Source organism: Equus quagga, chromosome 10 (genome assembly GCF_021613505.1).
Source record: "Equus quagga isolate Etosha38 chromosome 10, UCLA_HA_Equagga_1.0, whole genome shotgun sequence".
NCBI classification, from domain to species: domain Eukaryota; kingdom Metazoa; phylum Chordata; class Mammalia; order Perissodactyla; family Equidae; genus Equus; species Equus quagga.
Window position 1 is genome coordinate 42,574,817 of NC_060276.1, and position 18,203 is coordinate 42,593,019.

An 18,203-nucleotide genomic window follows, 5' to 3' on the forward strand; every position below is an offset into this window, starting at 1 on the left:
AAGCCTCAAAAGATTAAAACAGGCTCCCCATTGCTGCAGCTGGCTTTTTCAGTTACATACATCAGTTTGGGTGAACTGAAATTGGCCCATTTAAGTGTACCATTTTTTACAAAACTTTATCTTAATTTTACTAACTCTTAGAATTTTAATTAGAACTTATATTAGGATTCCATTAACAAGTTTTGGTACTACAACACTGTTCAGGGGAAGCACTCCCAGTTAGACATAACATTTATTCCCAAAGAAAACATCCAGGCAAAGTTGACATAACCTCTTCATATAATATTAGCTTAAACACTTTAATCTTTATAGTCTTATTAATCTTAGAAGCCTAACTGTTGCCCCAAACAATTGCTGGTCAGGTTTCTCACTCTGATTTTTGCCTCTTGACCTTTTACATTTTTCAAACTGAGGTGAGTAGAACAAGTCTGTCTGATGTCCTTGAATGTTGGGGAGCCAATAGGGGGGTCCCTTTAGCCCATCCAACCTTAGGCAGTGTTTTATTAAAACCTTTGTTTTAACTTTATTTATATCTGTTCCATTTATCCCATTTTTCTGTTAATAGCTAACTAAAGATTTTTATTCCATTGGGATGAGTCCTATGACTCTTCCCTTTCTGATTTCTCTTTGTTAACTTAATATATTTATTAGCATCTATAAGATTATGAGAAGCTGAGACCCCAAGTTTGATTAAGTTCTTAAGACTAGTTATTATAGTTTCCTTTTAATTTGGTCTTTTCATAGGTACCAATAAAACAGCTGTTTATTATGAGAGCTCTTTAAAAAGTTTCCCAACTTAAGGATCCACTGTTTGGACATTTTTTTTTTCTCTCCAGAGTCTAAAGAATATTGTGGCCATGTGGTGTTACAAAAGAAAATCATCCCTCTTTAGACATTGGCTTATAGCTATAGGTCGACCATCAGTCAAAGTTTTTCCAAGGGGCTCTTAGGTGGAAGAGATGCAGCATCTTCCATGTTAACACTTTTAAAAAACAAAAACTACCAGTTACTTACAAGAGATGTCTTCCTAAGTCCTAAACCTAGTTTCTTCCACCACCAAAGCAAAAAGCGCCGTGGGCCCATGACATCCGGCTAGCAGCCAGTTACCTGGAGCTGTCCCTGAGACAAGGGGCTCAAGCAGCTGCAGGACAGCTTCCAAGAGATGCCTTTAGCCAGAGGTTGGTGTGCCACAGGCGAGACGTCCACCTGGGACATTGTCCCATCTGGGGTGCCAAATTGATACCGAACCTGATTTGAGTTCGCTCACCCGTTGCGCAGTAAGCCAGTCTGATATCGGGTGTGGTGGAAGAAAGTAGGAATTTTATTTTTGCACAGTGCTGAGCAAAGAGAGAGGGCAGCTAACTCTAAATCCCAAACTTGGGGAGTCATGGATTTGGAGGGGCTCTAGTACGGAACGAATTAACGACCAAGTGTTCCATATAGTTACAGGCATCAGAACACCCTTCTGATATTCTTTCTTTAATTCAGTTCCCACCTTTTCCCATGGCTGTAAATCTAACGTACCTAGAGTAGAAAACAAAGTACAATGCTTCTCTATGATTTGCAGCAACTTGAACAATTTATTTTTACTGACCTTAGCCACCCCTGCCCTCAGCAATTGCCTGAGTAAGCAGATGTATGGGCAATATTGTTCTGTACTCTCAAAATTACCCATTTACTCTGTTAAAACTTCTGGAAGCACTTACCTACATGGGGAATCTTCAGAGGCCTCACACCGCTTCCAGGTTCTGCACCGCTGAAACTCCACCGTCGCTCTTTGGCGACCCTTCCTTCAAGCCCCACATTGGGCGCCACTTGCTGCCGAGACCAGCTAGGCAGCCAGCTGAAGGGGCGGATGGAATTAGTAGACAGAACACAATCTATATTATTCAATGGGACAGGGGACCATCAGCCTCAATGACTGAGGTGAAGTCCCTCAGATTGCCACATATTTATTTGCAGGTAAAGAATCTCAAGCATGTACAATAGCAGGAAGTCATGCCTGCAGGGACACGCAAGCCAAAGTCCAAGGATTCTATTCTTCATCTCCCTGAAGCACACCAACCCATCCCAGGTCATTCCCTTGGGGAGTATCTTAAGAACAATCAACAAGGTATGCAGACGGCATTCCGTTCCTGCCAGGGCCCGGCGTTCCTAAGCCCCTTGCCTTCATGCCTGTTAACATACTCCCCTCTGGCCTGAGATTCCAAAGCACAAGCAATCTGGTATAATGATTATGAGAATCAGCAGATCATATATCTCCCAGTCACCCATTTGGAATTTATTTTCCCTAGGCTTAAAGCCTAGCAAAAATGCTGTTATGATCTCCTGCAGCAGCCTACCACAGCATGGCTTGACAAGCAGTACATAGGTCTGCACCTGGGATCTGAACCAGTAAACCCCAGGCTGCTGAAGCGGAGTGTGTGAACTTAACTGCTATGCCACCAGGCCAGCCCCCAGAAAAAGCTTTGGACAAAATTCAACATCCATTTATGATAAAAATTCTCAAAAAAAATGGGCATAGAGGGAACTTATCTCAACATAGTAAAGGGCATATATGACAAACTCACAGCTAATATCACACTCAATGTTAGAAATGAAAGCATTTCCTCTAAGAGCAGAAATGAGACAATGAAGCCCACTCTTGCAACTTTTATTTAACATAGTATTGGAAGTCTTAGCCATAGCAATCAGACAAGAAAAAGAAACAAAAGACATCCAAATTGGAAAGCAAGAAGTAAAATTGTCAGTATTTACAGGTGACATGATACTATATATAGAAAACCCTAAAAAGTCCACCAAAAAATTATTAGAACTAATATATTAGTTCAGTAAAGTTTCAAGATACAAAATTACTATATAGAAATCTGTTGCATTTCTATACACAAATAATGATCTACCAGAAAGATAAATTAAGAAAACAATTCCATTTACAATTGCATCAAAAAGAATAAATTTAACCAAGGAGGTGAAAGACCTGTACTCTGAAAACAATAAGACATTGATGAAAGAAATTGAAGATGACACAAATAAATGGAAAGATATACCATGCTCGTGGACTGAAAGAATTAATATTGGAGCCTGGTGGTGTAGTGGCTAAGTTCACATGCTCTGCTTTGGCAGCCCGGGGTTCACAGGTTCAGATCCTGGATACGGACCTAGCACTCTCATCAAGCCATGTGTGGTGGCATCTCACATAAAGTGGAGGGAGATTGGCATAGATCTTAGCTCAGCAACAATCTTCCTCAAGCAAAAAGAGGAAGATTGGCAACAGATGTTAGCTCAGGGCCAATCTTCCTCACACAAAAAAAGAATTAATATTGTTAAAATATCCATACTACCCAAAGCAATCTACACATTTAACACAATCTCTGTTAAAATACCAATGGCATTTTTCACAGAACTAGAACAAATAATCCTAAGACTCATAAGGAACCACAAAGGACCCCAAATAGCCAAAGCAAATAGTCTTCTTGAGAACGAAGAACAAAGCTGGAGATATCATGCTCCCTGATTTCAAACTATGTGACAAAGCTGTAGCAGTCAAAACAATATGGTACTGGCACAAAAACAGACATATAGATCAATGGAACAGAATGGAGATCACAGAAATAAACCTCTACTTTTATGATCAATTAGTCTATGACAAAGGAGGCAACAATATACAATGGGGAAAAAATATTCTCTTCAATAAATATTGTTGGAAAAACTGGACAGCTACATGCAAAAGAATGAAACTGTACCACTTTCTTATACTGTATACAATAATAAATTCAAAATAGATTAAAGACTTAAATGTAAGACACGAAACCATAAAGCTCCTAGAAAAAAACTCTTTGACATTTGTGGTAGCAATGCTTTTTTGATCTGTCTCAGGCAAGAGCAACAAAAACAAAAATAAACAAATGGGACTACATCGAACTAAGCTTCTGTACAGCAAAGGAAACCATCAACAAAACAAAAAGCAACCTACTAAATGGAGAAGATATTTGCAAATGATATATCAGATAAGGGATTAATATCTAAAATATAAAAGGAACTCATACAACTCAATATAAAAGAAACAAACAATCTGGTTGAAAAATGGGCAGAATACTTGAATAGACATTTTTCTAATGAAGCCATACGAACGGCCAACAGACACATGAAAAGATACTCAACATCACCAATTGTCAGGGAAATGCAAATCAAAACCACAATGAGATGTCTCCTTACACCTGTCAGAATGGCTATCATCAAAAAGACAACAAATAAGAAATGTTAGCAAGGATGTGGAGAAAGGGAACCCTTGTGCACTGTTGGTGGGAATGTAAATTGATGCAGCTACTATGGTAAATAGTATGGAAGTTCCTGGAAAAAATTAAAAATAGAACTACCATAAAGTCCAGCAATTCCACTTCCTGGTATTTACTCAAAGAAAACAAAAACACTAATTGAAAAAATATATACACCCCTATGTTCCTTGCAGCATTATTTACAGTAGCTCAGATCCGGAAATAACCCAAGTGTCCATGGATGGATGAATGGTTAAAGAAGATGTGGTATATATATATAATGGAATGTTACTCAACTGTAAATAAAGAATGAAGTTTTGTCATTTGCAACAGCATGGATGGACCTAGAGGGTGTTATGCTAAGTGAAATAAGTCAGACAGAGAAAGACAAATACAGTATGATTTCACTTGTATGTGGAATCTAAAAACCAAAACAAATGAACAGACAAAACAAAACAGAAACAGACTCATAGACACAAACAACAAAGTGGTGGTTTCCAGAAGGGAGGGGGCAAGTGGATGGGCAAAATAGGTGAAGGGGATTAAGAGGTACAAACTTCCAGTTATGCAATAAATAAGTCATGGGGATGTAATATACGGCATAGGAAATATAGTCAATCATATTGTGATAATTTTGTATGGTGACAAATGGTTACTAGACTTATCATGGTGATCATTTTATAATGTATATAAATGTCAAATCACTATGCTGTACACCTGAAACTAACATAATGTTGTATGTTAACTATACTTCAATGAAAAAAAAGCAAGCACCTAAGTGACTCTGTATATGATACTTTTGAGCATCTTTTGAAAACTAAGGAATATAATGATGTTGTTGGTTGCTCCTAATGTTACTGGACAAAGTGGTGAAAGAAAAGGATGAGCTCCAGGATTCAAATTCCCAGCTCAAGTGCCACAAAAATGATCTAAGAGCTTCTCTGTGTGCCCTGAAGGAGAGTCTTATCTCCTGTAGCTGCAGGGCTGAAATTCCTGAAAATCAAGCACACAACCTCATTGTGTTTGGCTGAGTTACAACACAGGTTTAACTCTCAGGCTTGTATGGTTCTACTGTTGAAGTGAGGGCATTGATTGGGAAAGAATGGGCTTCTGTAAGTTGAGATGGGGTCTGGGGTCGTGCAGGAAGACCCATGAAACTAGGGACATTGAGCCTCTAAGTACTGATGAATCTTTGCCAGTGGAAGAGGTCTCCCCAAACCCAGTGAAAGCAACCTCCTTACTCCCAGCAAAACTGACTTCTCCAGCCTCAGCAAAAGTGTCTTCCCCATCTATAGCGGAAGTGGCCTCCCTAACCCCCGTGGCAACAGCATTTCCTGCTCCTCCCCCAGTTGTAGCGACCTCCCCACCCACAGTGATATGGGGCTCTCCACCTGTCTGTGGGGATTTATAGTGCATTGCCTGAGGAAATGGTAACAGCCCCTCCTTAGGCAGTTGCCCTGCATGACACTGCTGAGACTCCTCAGGATCCACTCTCATCACCCCTCTCTGCTTCTAGACCTGTAACTAAACCCAAATCCCAGCAGGCCTCTAAAACTGAGGTACAAAGAGTGATCCATGAGGAGACGCAGCATACTCCAAATGAACTACTTGAATTTTCTAATTTATATAAACAGAAATCTGGGGAAATTGTGGGAATGTATATTAAGGGTGTGGGATAATGGTGGAAGGAACGAAAAGTTGGATAAGGCTGAATTTATTGATGTGGGCTTATGTTGATTCGAAACCTTGGGAGTTTCCTGGGTGAAATTTGAAATGAGCCCCATATATGGAAAGCAAGGAGAAAGAGGCAGACTACTTCGGATTGGTAGGTGGAAGTTTTTTTTTTTAAATTATTTATTTATTTTTTTCCTTTTTCTCCCCCAAAGCCCCCAGTACATAGTTGTATATTCTTTGTTGTGGGTCCTTCTAGTTGTGGCATGTGGGACACTGCCTCAGCGTGGTTTGATGAGCAGTGCCATGTCCGCGCCCAGGATTTGAATCAATGAAACACTGGGCCACCTGCAGCGGAGCACGTGAGCTTAACCAATCGGCCACAGGGCCAGCCCGGTAGGTGGAAGTTTTAAGAAGCAAGGGAACTTCCATCAGAGGCTTGTTTTGGGCAGCTACAAGATGAGTAGATCCCTGCACCTGCCCGCCAGAATCTTAAAAGTTTATATAGAGGCCTTAATGGGATCCAGTCACGTACACAGTCCAGATGGTCTCAACAATGCTTTACTCTCTCAAGGCTGCATCCTTGAAACAGCTCCTAGTATGTGAACAGTGGGCAGATCGTACGCTTCAAGGATAAGGGGTTGGGTAAGGAGCCTCCAGTAGCCCGGATCCAGCTTGCAGGTCAACGGGTTGTCACATTCTCTTGATGATCTCCTCCAACACGCCATCCCTCGTGACTGGCCCTTAGAATCTTTTACACCCCCCTCTTCTGCAATGTACCCTGAGTGGTCAGCAAGGAGTTTAGTAACATGGAAGTGGCTCATTTGGCAGCTATCTGGCTACACTGGAGGCAGATGCCGCAGCAAGAATATAAACACATGCAAGAGAAAATACAGATTAAGATAATGATTTCTAATATAAGTAATCTTTTCTGTCAAAAGCGTCATGATCCAAATTATTGATTTACTAAGTCCCTAGGCTGGAGGTTGGATCACTCAGGGTGTTCACATATATTTCCAAATGATTTAGTAAAGATGATACATTAGCACACTCATTAAGTATTAACATATAACATTCCGTTGGATAATGGCATAGGTGCTTCCTTGCGAGGCAGTAATAATGTCCAAGGCTATCCTGTTTTGGAGGACAGTTTTCTCATTAGAGACGTTTCCGTGTTCAGTAAAGACAGGCTTTGCCAGCTATCATTTAAATCTTGTTGGATGAATTTAGTAAGGGCTTTATGTGTGCAATAACGTCCTCCAGGCCAATGGAAGGAACAAAGACAGTGGCCAAATGATCGTACCAGTGGAAAACAGAATGTGTGCATTTGGTAACCAGACACCACAGAAACAGCAGAGGTCTAAGTTTGAAAAGACAGATATTTAGTAGGAATTTGTATGGGAAAGTTTTCACATTCTATAAGAATTACACTTGTGGCCTGATCCTTAGATGTTAATGTGGCTGCAGCTTTAGAAATTTGACCTGGTTGTGCATACCATACATGTTGGCCAGGGGAGGCAGCACTGTTAGGCATGAGGAGATAGACCAGGGTTGGGATATGCCAGACCAGGATCCTACCTTCTCCCCACGTTCAATGGTGCATGTTCCATTCCAGGTATAGTGCATTTCCACAGGTCCAGCTTACAGCAGGACAATAGAATCCCACTGGAGATTGAGTAGTTCCCCCTTACCTGGGGGTGCAAAGTAACTCGCCCATCCCAGTGGGACATCCCATTGTAAATTTCAGTCAATAACACCTTTTGCAGGCATAATGAGGCTGGGTGTTCTCAGCAGCATAGCACATTGATCCACGGTGAGAGTCAGGGCAATGTTTTTCTCCTGTGACTTCCGTATCTTTACATACCTTCAGGGTGTTGGGTGTCTCAGCAGGGGTCCCCAGTCTCTGCATATGAGCCAATAGGCCCTACTTGTTGATAATTCAAATGTATTAAAGCCTGGGATGGTACTTTAGTCCACCCAGACAAGGTAGTTTTACCTATAATTTAATCTGCTGCTTTAGTATTCCATTTTCCCTTTCTACCAACTCTGCTGTTTGTGGGTTATAGGGGAGATGGAACCTCCATTCAATGTCATGCATATTATGATTTTTGAAATGTGACCCCTGATCACCGTCTTTAATGAGGGTATTTGTACATGGTACTCAGCTTCTTTAATCCCCTAATGATGGCAGCCTGGTTTGTGTGGTAATCATGGAAAGCTTGGGTTATTCCAGGTGTGGTGTTTACACAAACCAAGGCATATTTAGAACCCTCACTTAGAGGGAGGGTACCAATATAATCAATTTGCCAATGCCTTACCAGTTGGAAACTCCAGTGGATAGCCCCAGACTCCTTTGACAATTGCCAAAGAACACACAGGGTATGCTGTTACTGCATTAACCAAGTCACTCTTTTTTTTGTTGTTGTTTTTGTTTTTGTTTTTTGTTTTTTTTTTTGGAGGAAGATTAGCCCTCAGCTAACTACTGCCAGTCCTCCTCTTTTTGCTGAGGAAGCCTGGCTCTGAGCTAACATCCGTGCCCATCTTCCTCTAGTTTATATGTGGGACGCCTACCACAGCATGGCTGCCAAGCAGTGTCATGTCCGCACCCGGGATCCGAACCAGCGAACCCTGGGCCGCCTAGAAGCGGAACGTGCGAACTTAACCGCTGCGTCACCAGGCCGGCCCCCCAAGTCACTCTTTTTTAAGGGCAATCCGGCATCCTTGGCAATACACCATCTCATCCAGGCGCTATGGTGGCTGCTCTTTCTAGGCGCCCAATCTGCTGTATCTACTGAAGGGTCAGTTGCTAGGGCTCATACCTGAACTAGGGTGTCAGCTTCCTGATTGCCAGGGGTTGTCAGCACCTTATAAGCTTGGATGTGGATAACAGTGAGGACTGCCTTAGGCTCTTGCAGGTGAACCCAAATGTCTTTATATCCGGACTCCATGAGGGCTTATTTATGATTATCCATTCCTTGGCTTCCCATTGTCCAAACCATAGAGTTATGCCTTTAGAACAGCCCAAGTGTCAATGCAAAGGGTTAACAGCTCCTGAGTGATCACCAGCCAAACCACTCTGAGTTCAGCCTACTGGCCGCTACAATTCATTCCTGTTTCTATCCAGATGGTGTCAATGTTGGGCTGAAGATCAACTGCAATCCATGTGGGCAGGTTACCCTGGCTAGACTCATCTGTATACCAGGAATTTCTCCTATTTCCTCTCTACAGTTCACAGGGACCACCACAGCAATAGGGGTAGGGGCATTTGGAGGATCTACGTATTCTACAGGGCCTAGTAGCACCTGCATTTCTAGAGGCAGTGGGCTGGCAGACAGGGTACTCCTCTGCTGCAAATAGGCATGCCACTTAGTGAACATGGGAGTCTGAGCCATGACAGAAGTGGGTTGATGGAACATATTCTCAATCCACCTCTTGATAAGGAGGGAAGTTCTTACCATGATAAGTCTGTCTGATAATATCTGATTCTATGCACATTTTAAAATATGACATTGCAGTCAATGCTTTGGTAATATCACCAATGTTTTTCAGTTGGATACTGTTACAAGGAGAACAGCCAGTCCTGGTGGTCTAGTGGTTAAGATTCAGCACTTTCACTGTCGCAGTCCGGTTTTGCTTCCTGGTCAGGGAACCACACCACCCATTTGTTGGTTGTCATATTGCTGTGATGCTGAAAGCTATGCCACTGGTATTTCAAATACGAGCAGGGTCACCAATGGTGGACAGGTTTCAGCAGAGCTTCCAGACTCAGACAGACTAGAAAGAAGGACCTGGCCATCCATTTCTGAGAAAATTGGCCAAGAAAACCCTATGAATAGCAGCAGAGCATTGTCTGATATAGCACCAGAAGGTGAGAGGATGGTGCAAAAAGACTGAGCAGGATTCTGCTCTGCTGTACACAGAGTCACTAGGAGTCGGAATTGGTTCCATGGCACTAACGACAAACAAGAACAGATTTTTATTGAACTTATGCAAATAACTATATTGCCATGAAAATAAGAATACTCACTAAGAGTTTCTGAATTCTGGAGAGATCAGGTAGAGAGGAAAGGATAAATATTTCATCTTTGTTTACAAAGGGATATGTTAGCAAATTGCTGATAGCTTAAGAGAAAAGAGAAAAAGGTTTTCTTAAATCTGGAAAAACAAAACATAAAAGAACCAACAATGTTTCAAACAAAAAGTCATAAGAATTATAATCATCCTCATCACTTCACTTAGTCTCATGTAATTAATTCTTGTTGATCTTGATCTTTTGTTAGTAGTTTTATGAATTCATCAGCATTTTCATTAGAGTTCTGTAAATTCTTATTCAGTTCGGTGATATGATCTTAGTTATCAGAAACCTGTACTTGTCAGAGTATTTTCCATGAATCCCCTTGAAGATGAAGCACTTTTGCAGGAACACTTTTGCAAAAGCATCAGAATAAAACAATAACTGTCTGTAAATAACAAAAGGCTTAAAAATGGCCATGGTTAAAGATTTGAGGAGAGTTGATTATAATGGAATTGAGAAGAGAATTTGGTTATTTCTGTGACATCATTTTTAAAATAACTAGAATTGTTGGAGGAGGTCATCAAGAGGACGTGACTACCAGTTGACCCTTGAGCTGGACCTGGGCAATCAGAGGCTCCTTACCCGCTCCCCTGTCCTTGAAATGTACATTCTGCCCACCATTCCCACAGCAGGAGCTGTTTTCAAGGATGCAGCCTTGAGAGAGCAATGTGTTTTTAAAAGCATCTGGACTGAATACATGACTAGTTAAGGCCTCGGCATGAACTTTGAAGATTCTGTTGGGCCAGTGCAGAGATTTACCCCGAATGTAAATTCCCTTGCTTATTAAAACTGCCACCTACCAATCTTCAGTGCTCTGTTTCTTCAATCTCTCCCTGCTCTCTGTGTATGGGGGCCAGTTTGTCAATGAAAAAAATGGTGAGCCAGACAGGAGACTGGAGAAAGGGATCTTGGGAAAGAGACCTGTGCGGGAAATCCCGAGTTGGCCATCGACCTCTGTGTGGTGAGGGGTAAATCGAATATTAGGTGCTTGCGGACCACCTCTTGAGTATGAAGACTCCCCCAAAATACCAGCTGGTTAGATGCACTTGTTTGAGAAACTGTGCATAGTGCACTGCAGCAAAGAAGGAAAACAAATGGCTGCCGCAGTGGGCTGGTCTCCACTGTGGGCAGTTTGGATGGCCACAAATGCCCAACTAGAGGCTAAAGCTCAAGGTAGAAAGTTGGAAGAAGAGCTGAGGTTAGAGAAAGATGTGCAGTTGTCCGCAACTCTGCTAGCTTTGGGGTAGCAGACAAGGTGGGAGAGTAGGATATCAAGTTGGAGACCTTAGCATGCTGTTCTGAAAAGCTAGGAGGGAACAAGCTGCCACAGATTAAGGTCCAAATGCTTGTGACGAAGCCTGATTAGGAGGCTAAGAGATGGAATGCCTGGGAAAGTGAGGAGAACAAAGGGGAGGATGTTGTGGTGATTGACAGTGAAATGCATGAAGTGCCATATGTTGTCCGACCTCTAATACAAAGGAAAATTTTAAATAGTAATTACCATGGACTGCTGATAAAAGAGAAATATACCCCAAAACTCCTGGGAGAAAAACTTGCATTCTTTCTCTGTCCCTTGAAGTTGTAAATCTTATCATATCTTTGAAATGTAAACACCCCAGGAAATAACTGAAACACTGCCCATGATCATCTGAGACTGAAGACAAAAAAAGAAAAGAGGCTTTTTAAAATGCAGACTGCTATAGAAGCTCCCTTGCCCAAAATCTAGTCCACAGACACCATAAGATTACTCATCAAGGGCAAATACAAATTTTAAAAGTCTTCTCCACACATATTTGTACAAAGCTTTCACCATTTGAGTGGGTAACCTTAACTTGTTCCATCTGCCAGAGACACAATTTGGATTCAGTTGTTTATAAACTAGTGAATTTTATATTGTACTTGATTCATAGCAAAAGTTTTGGAATGAAAGCCAAGGGGTATCTGTGTCTGTGCATTTATGTTTGTCTATGGATATATGTTCTATATATGTGATGTATTTCTATCTTTTGATGGTATTGTCAAAATTAATTTGTAAAAGAGGACTATGGCTTAAAGAAAAATAAGCTTTAATATCAATAGTATACTTATGTAAAACTAAGACCATTTTCTTTCATCTCCTAAAGGACAAAGTTTTCTTGGACTATTCTATTCTTGACAAGATTATGAAAGATTTTTCTTTAACCTTTTGAAGTAATATGCCTAGAAAATAAAGATTCATTGTTTTATCAGAATAATTTCCTGTGCTTCATGTTGTCTTTATCAGGTCTTTGATTACTTAAGAAAACTGGGTCTTCTCGATTAAAAGAGCTAAGTTTTTTACAATTATGTAACTTTTTGTATTTGCCTTCAAAGTCATTAGTTGTCACTTTGGTTAAATAGATAACTAAGTATTGTTTCACAGTGACATATGATCCTATTTAATCAAGTATTTTAAAACATTTTGATATTTTTGATAAACATTCCAAAAATCAAATTCTAAATGGAGTCTTTTTGACCTCAAACTAACTTTGTGATTTTCCAGAGGGTCCCTGGAACATCTCAAAAGATTTGTTCTCTTTCATGACAAAAGAGATAGATTAAATTAATTAGGCTTATTTGATATGTTAAATTACATGGGAAGCATTGTCAAATAGGAAATGATGCTAAACTTTCCTTGGGTTATATTTATATATATATTATTAATATGTGTTCCAGATATTATATGAAATTCCTAAAACTCTAATATGTTCTGGTATGTTATCATTCGTAATCGTTGGTTTGCAAACTGGCCCCCATACTTGGAGGGCAAGGAGAGATTGAAGAAAGAGTCAGATCACTCCAGATTGGTAGATGGCAGTTTTAATAAGCAAGAGAACTTACATACAAGCCTTATCTCAGGTGGCTGCAAGATGAGTATATCTCCACACCCACCTGCCAGAATCTTAAAAGTTCATATAGAGGCCTTAACTGGGTTTAGTTGTGTATTCAGTCCAGATGGTCTCAACAACACATTATTCTCTCAAGGCTGCATTCTTGAAAATGGCTCCCACTAAGGGAATGGTGGGCAGAAAGTACATTCCAAGGACAGGAGAGGGGGTAAGGAGCCTCTGATTGATCAGGTCCAGCTCATGCGTAAACCAGTGGCTACTTCCCATTGATTATTTCTCCAACACTTCACCCCTCATGACCAGCTCTTACAATCTTACATCCCCCCTCTTCTGCAATGTGCCCTGAGCAGTCAGCAAGGGGTTTCACTAGCATGGAGGTAGCTATTTTGGCAGTGCTCTGACTATCCTGGCGGGATGTGTCATTGCAAATTCCATTAGATAACACCCTTCCAGGGCATGATGTGGCTTGGTGTTCTCAGCAGCATAGTACGTTGATCCACAGTGAGATTCTGAGCAATGGTTGTCTCCCGTGACTTCCATATCTTTACACGCTTTCAGGGTGTTGGGTGTCTCAGCAGGGGTCTCCAGTCTGGCATATGGAGAAATAGGTTCTATTGGTTGATTATTCAAATGTATTAAAGCCTGGGATGGTACTTTAGTCCACCCAGACAAGGCAGTTTTATCTCTTAGTAATTTAATCTGCTGCTTTAATATTCCATTTTTCCTTTCTACCAACTCTGCTGCTTGCAGGTTATGAGGGAAATGAAACCATCATTTAATGTCATGTTCTTTTGCCAGTCTTGCATATCATGACCTTTGAAATGTGACCTGTGGTCACCATCTATTCCACAAGGGTATCTGTACACAGTACTCAGCTTCTCTAATTCCCTACTGGTGGCAGCCTGGTTTGCAGGGCAACAAAGGAAAGCTTGGGTTAGGCCAGATGCAGTGTCCACACAAATCAAGGCATATTTAAAACCCTCACTTGGAGGGAGGGTGCCAAAATAATCAATTTGCCAATCCCTCACTGATTGGGAACTCCACCAGATGGTCCCAGACTCCTTTGGCATCTGCCTTGGGTGTTGTTTAGAACAAAAGGACATGCTGTTACTGCATTAAGTTACTCTTTTTCAAGGGCAATCCAACATCCTGGGCAATATGCCATCCCACATGGGTGCTATAGTGCTCACTCTTCCTACAGACCCGATCTGCTGTACCTACTGAAGGGTCAATTGCTAAGGCTCATACATGAGCTAGGGTGTCACCTTCCTGATTACCAGGGGATGTCAGCACCTTATGAACCAGGATGTGGAAAACAGTGAGGACTGCCTCAGGCTCTTGCAGGCAAATCCAAATGCTTTTTATTCTTGAAATGTCTTCAGGAAACCACATATCTTGACCCCACAAGGGCTCATTTATGATTATACACCCCTTGGTTTCCCAGTCCAAGTCATAGTGCTAATCTCTTTAGAACAGCCCAGCTGTCAATGCAAAGGGTTAAAGGCGGGGGCTCATAAGTGATCAACAGGCAAACTGCTCTGAGTTCACCCACTCGCTGCTGCAGTTTGTGCCTGTTTCCATCCAGAAGGTGTCAGTGTTGGGCCAAATAGCGACTGCAGTCCATGCGGGCTGGTTGCCCCAACCAGACCTGTCTGTATACCAGGCATCAGCAGGAATTTCCCCTACTCCCTCTCTACAGGCTGCGGGGCCACCACAGGAATAGGATCGGGGCATTTAGAGCATCTACGTAGTCTATAGGGCCTAGTAGCACCCGTATTTTTAGAGACAATAGGCTGGCAGACAGGGTGCTCCTCTGCTGCAAATAGGCATGTCACTTAGTCAAAGTAGGAGTTTGAGCCACAGAAGAGGTGGATCAATGGAACATACTCTCAGCCCACTCCTTGATTGAAAGGGAAGTTCTTATGATGATATGCTATTCCTTTGTGAGAGGCTCTACCTGGAGGAGCAATGTGTACACTGCTGAGCTGTTGCTCAGTGAAGATATATCGGGTTTCTGCCCCCTTCCAGAGCTGAGACCAAAATCCTAGGGGTACTCTCTCCTGTTGTCTCTGCCATAGTGCTCAATCCATACCTGCCAGAGTCACAGATACATCTAACTCAAATGGTAGTCCTGCTTGGGAGATTCCCAGAGCTCTAACCTGCTTCACTAGTATTTTTATCTTCTCAATGTTAGCTTGTTGCTCTGATTCCCAGTCCCACATGTGCCCTTTCTTTACCAGGTGGTACAAGGGATGGAGGCATATGCCAGATGAGGAACAAAAGTCCTCCAAAATCCCAAAATCCCTAAAAAGCTTACACACCTTTCACGTTCGTAGGGATTGGATAGGCTTGCACTTTGTCAGTCACAGCTTCCAGGACAACGAACGTCTCACCTGACCAAACAATTCCAAAAAACTTTACGGTGGTGCCTGGGCCCTGAATTTTCTGAGGGTTCATAGCACATCCTCTCCCTTGATGTTCCAGCAAAGTCTGCAGACTATCCTGCAACAGAGGCAAGTCTTTACATGTTAACATCATATCATCGACGTCATGGGCCCATTTTGCTGATTTGGGGAATAGCAGGGACAGATTTCAGGACACCATCTCATGACATACTGTGAGACTGTGCAGTTAGCCTTAGAAAAGCACCTGAAAGTTCTATTATTTCCCCTCCCACATGAAGGCAAATTGATCTTAGTTATCAGAAACCTGTACTTGTCAGAGTCTTTTCCATAATTTTCCTTGAAGATGAAGCACTTTTTGCAGGAACACTTTTGCAAAAGCACCAGAGTTAAACAATAACTGTCTTTAAATGATGAAAGAATTATAAATGGCCATTGTTAAAAATCTGATGTGAGCTCATTATAATTCAGTTGACAAGGGGATTTGGTTATTTCTGTGACATCCCTTTTAAAATAATAACTAGAGAGGCCAGCCTGGTAGCACAGCAGTTAAGCTCGTACGTTCCGCTTCGGTGGCCCAGGGTTCACCAGTTCGGATCCCCAGTGCAGACATGGCACTATTTGTCAAGCCATGCTGTGGTAGGTGTCCCACATATAAAGTAGAGGAAGATGGGCACGGATCTTAGCTCAGGGCCAGTCTTCCTCAGCAAAAAGAGGAGGATTGGCAGTAGTTAGCTCAGGGCTAAACTTCCTCAAAAAAACAATAATAATAACAACTAGAATTATGACTGATAACATTATACTAGGACATATCAGATTTTTAGGAATTCCATACAATTTCTGGAACACTTATATTAATAATATATATCTATATAAACATAACCTAAAGAAAGTTAAGCATCATTTCTTATTTGACAATGCCTCCCATGTAATTTATCAAATAGCCTAATTAGTTTTATATCTCTCTTTTATCAGGAGAGGACAAATCTTTTGACATGTTCCAGGGGTCCTCTGAAAGACCCCAAACTAAGTTTGAGGTCTAAAAAGCTTAATTTAGAATTTGATTTTGGGGAAGTTTGCCAAAAATATCAAAAGATTTTAAAACACTTGATTAAAAAGAATTATAGGTCACTGTGAAATAATACTCTGGCCCTGTCCTGTTTTTGTATGATTTGGAAGTGACTGCCTCCCTTTATAACTATTAGTTTTCTAAGGATTTCCCTTTTCTAGCTGTCAACTTGTCTCTGGTAACAACTTTTCCTCACCAAACTCTTGCAGGCCCTGGGATGGCATGATGCCCAGCTATGCTGGAGCCTGAATACCTTAACATCTCCCTCTGGTACCCTTAACTTTGCCCAGACCTTTCTACAGTATAGACACTTTGTTAAAGTCTTTTCAAAGATCCTTGTTAAGTGTGTCAATTCTTTCTTTTAGGGACCCTGACTAATACAGCAGTATTTTTAAAAGAATAGAAATAAAATTTAGTAATTAAATTGACAATTAAATCAATGATAATAAATTAATAATAAATGATATAAAATAATAAATTAAACTTAGAAATTAAATTACTGATTAGTAATTAAATTACTAATAAAATTAGTAATTACAATACATGTAAATAGACTTTAATCAGTTAAAAGACGTGAAATTTTTAGATTGGGTATAAAAAAATCCTGATCTATCCTATGTACAAAAGACATAGTTAAGACAAAAAAATTGGGAAAGGTTGAAAGCATAGAAAAACATATACATGGTAAATATTAGCCAAAAGAAATCTGGGGTGGCTCTATTAGTCCTAAGAAAAGATAGGCCTCAAAAAAAGTCACTGCATAATGATAAAAGATTCAGTTTACCAAGAAGTTACAGGTCTACAATATTTTTATCCCAAATCTTTGAGGCAAGGTGTGTTTCAAAATTCAGAAGTTGCAGATTGATGTGTGGCTCAAACTCTAAACTTGGTCATTAATTGAACCATCTATAATTATCAGAGAGTTTTACTAGAACTGATAAGTGAGGGAAAGAAAGGACAAAGGCAAAGGAATTAGCTAAGAATAACATGGATTAGCAAGAAAGCTTAGAAGAGATCGCTCCCTCTGAGAAAGAAAAAGGAGTGTGGAAAACAGATCACAAAAATGCACCCTAGAGAACTTCAAAGAAGACGCTAAACATGTTATGTTCCGTGAATGTCCTGGAAACAGTTTAGTAAAGTATGTCAGTCTTACCTTCACTTCTTTGTTGTTCTCTTCTTCATTTGCTCGTTCGGACATGAGGGACAGAATTGAGTTCATTATACTCCTTGGTTTACGGCCCACATGAATCTTTAGGTGGGGGGGAGTCCCCCCTCTTGCCCGATTGTTTGTTTTTCTTGCATCTCCATTTGATAACCATTCTAATAGAAAAATATTCATCTTTTTGTTTATGTTCTTGCAAAATGATTATTGGTACTTTATGTTCATGTATCTTCAATTAAAATGATAGCTATGAGGCCAGCCCAGTGACGCAGCAGTTAAGTTTGCACGTTCGGCTTTGGCGGCCCAGGGTTCGCCGGTTCGGATCCCGGATGTGTACACGGCACCGCTTGGCAAGCCATACTGTGGTAGGCGTCCCACACATAAAGTAGAGGAAGATGGGCACGGATGTTAGCTCAGGGCCAGTCTTCCTCAGCAAAAAGAGGAGGATTAGCAGCAGTTAGCTCAGGGCTAATCTTCCTCAAAAAAAATAATTAAAATAAAATAAAAAGATAGTTATACATCTCATTCTCTTTCTTAGAAACAGAAACAGAAATTTATCAGAGATAAGATAAAAAAAAAATAGCCCCCAAGGAAGAAAAAATCATTGGAGGGAACTGTCGTTTGATTAATTTACTTCCTCTGATGCCTGACTAAACTGTTTTTTTCTTTTTTTTTAGATTGGC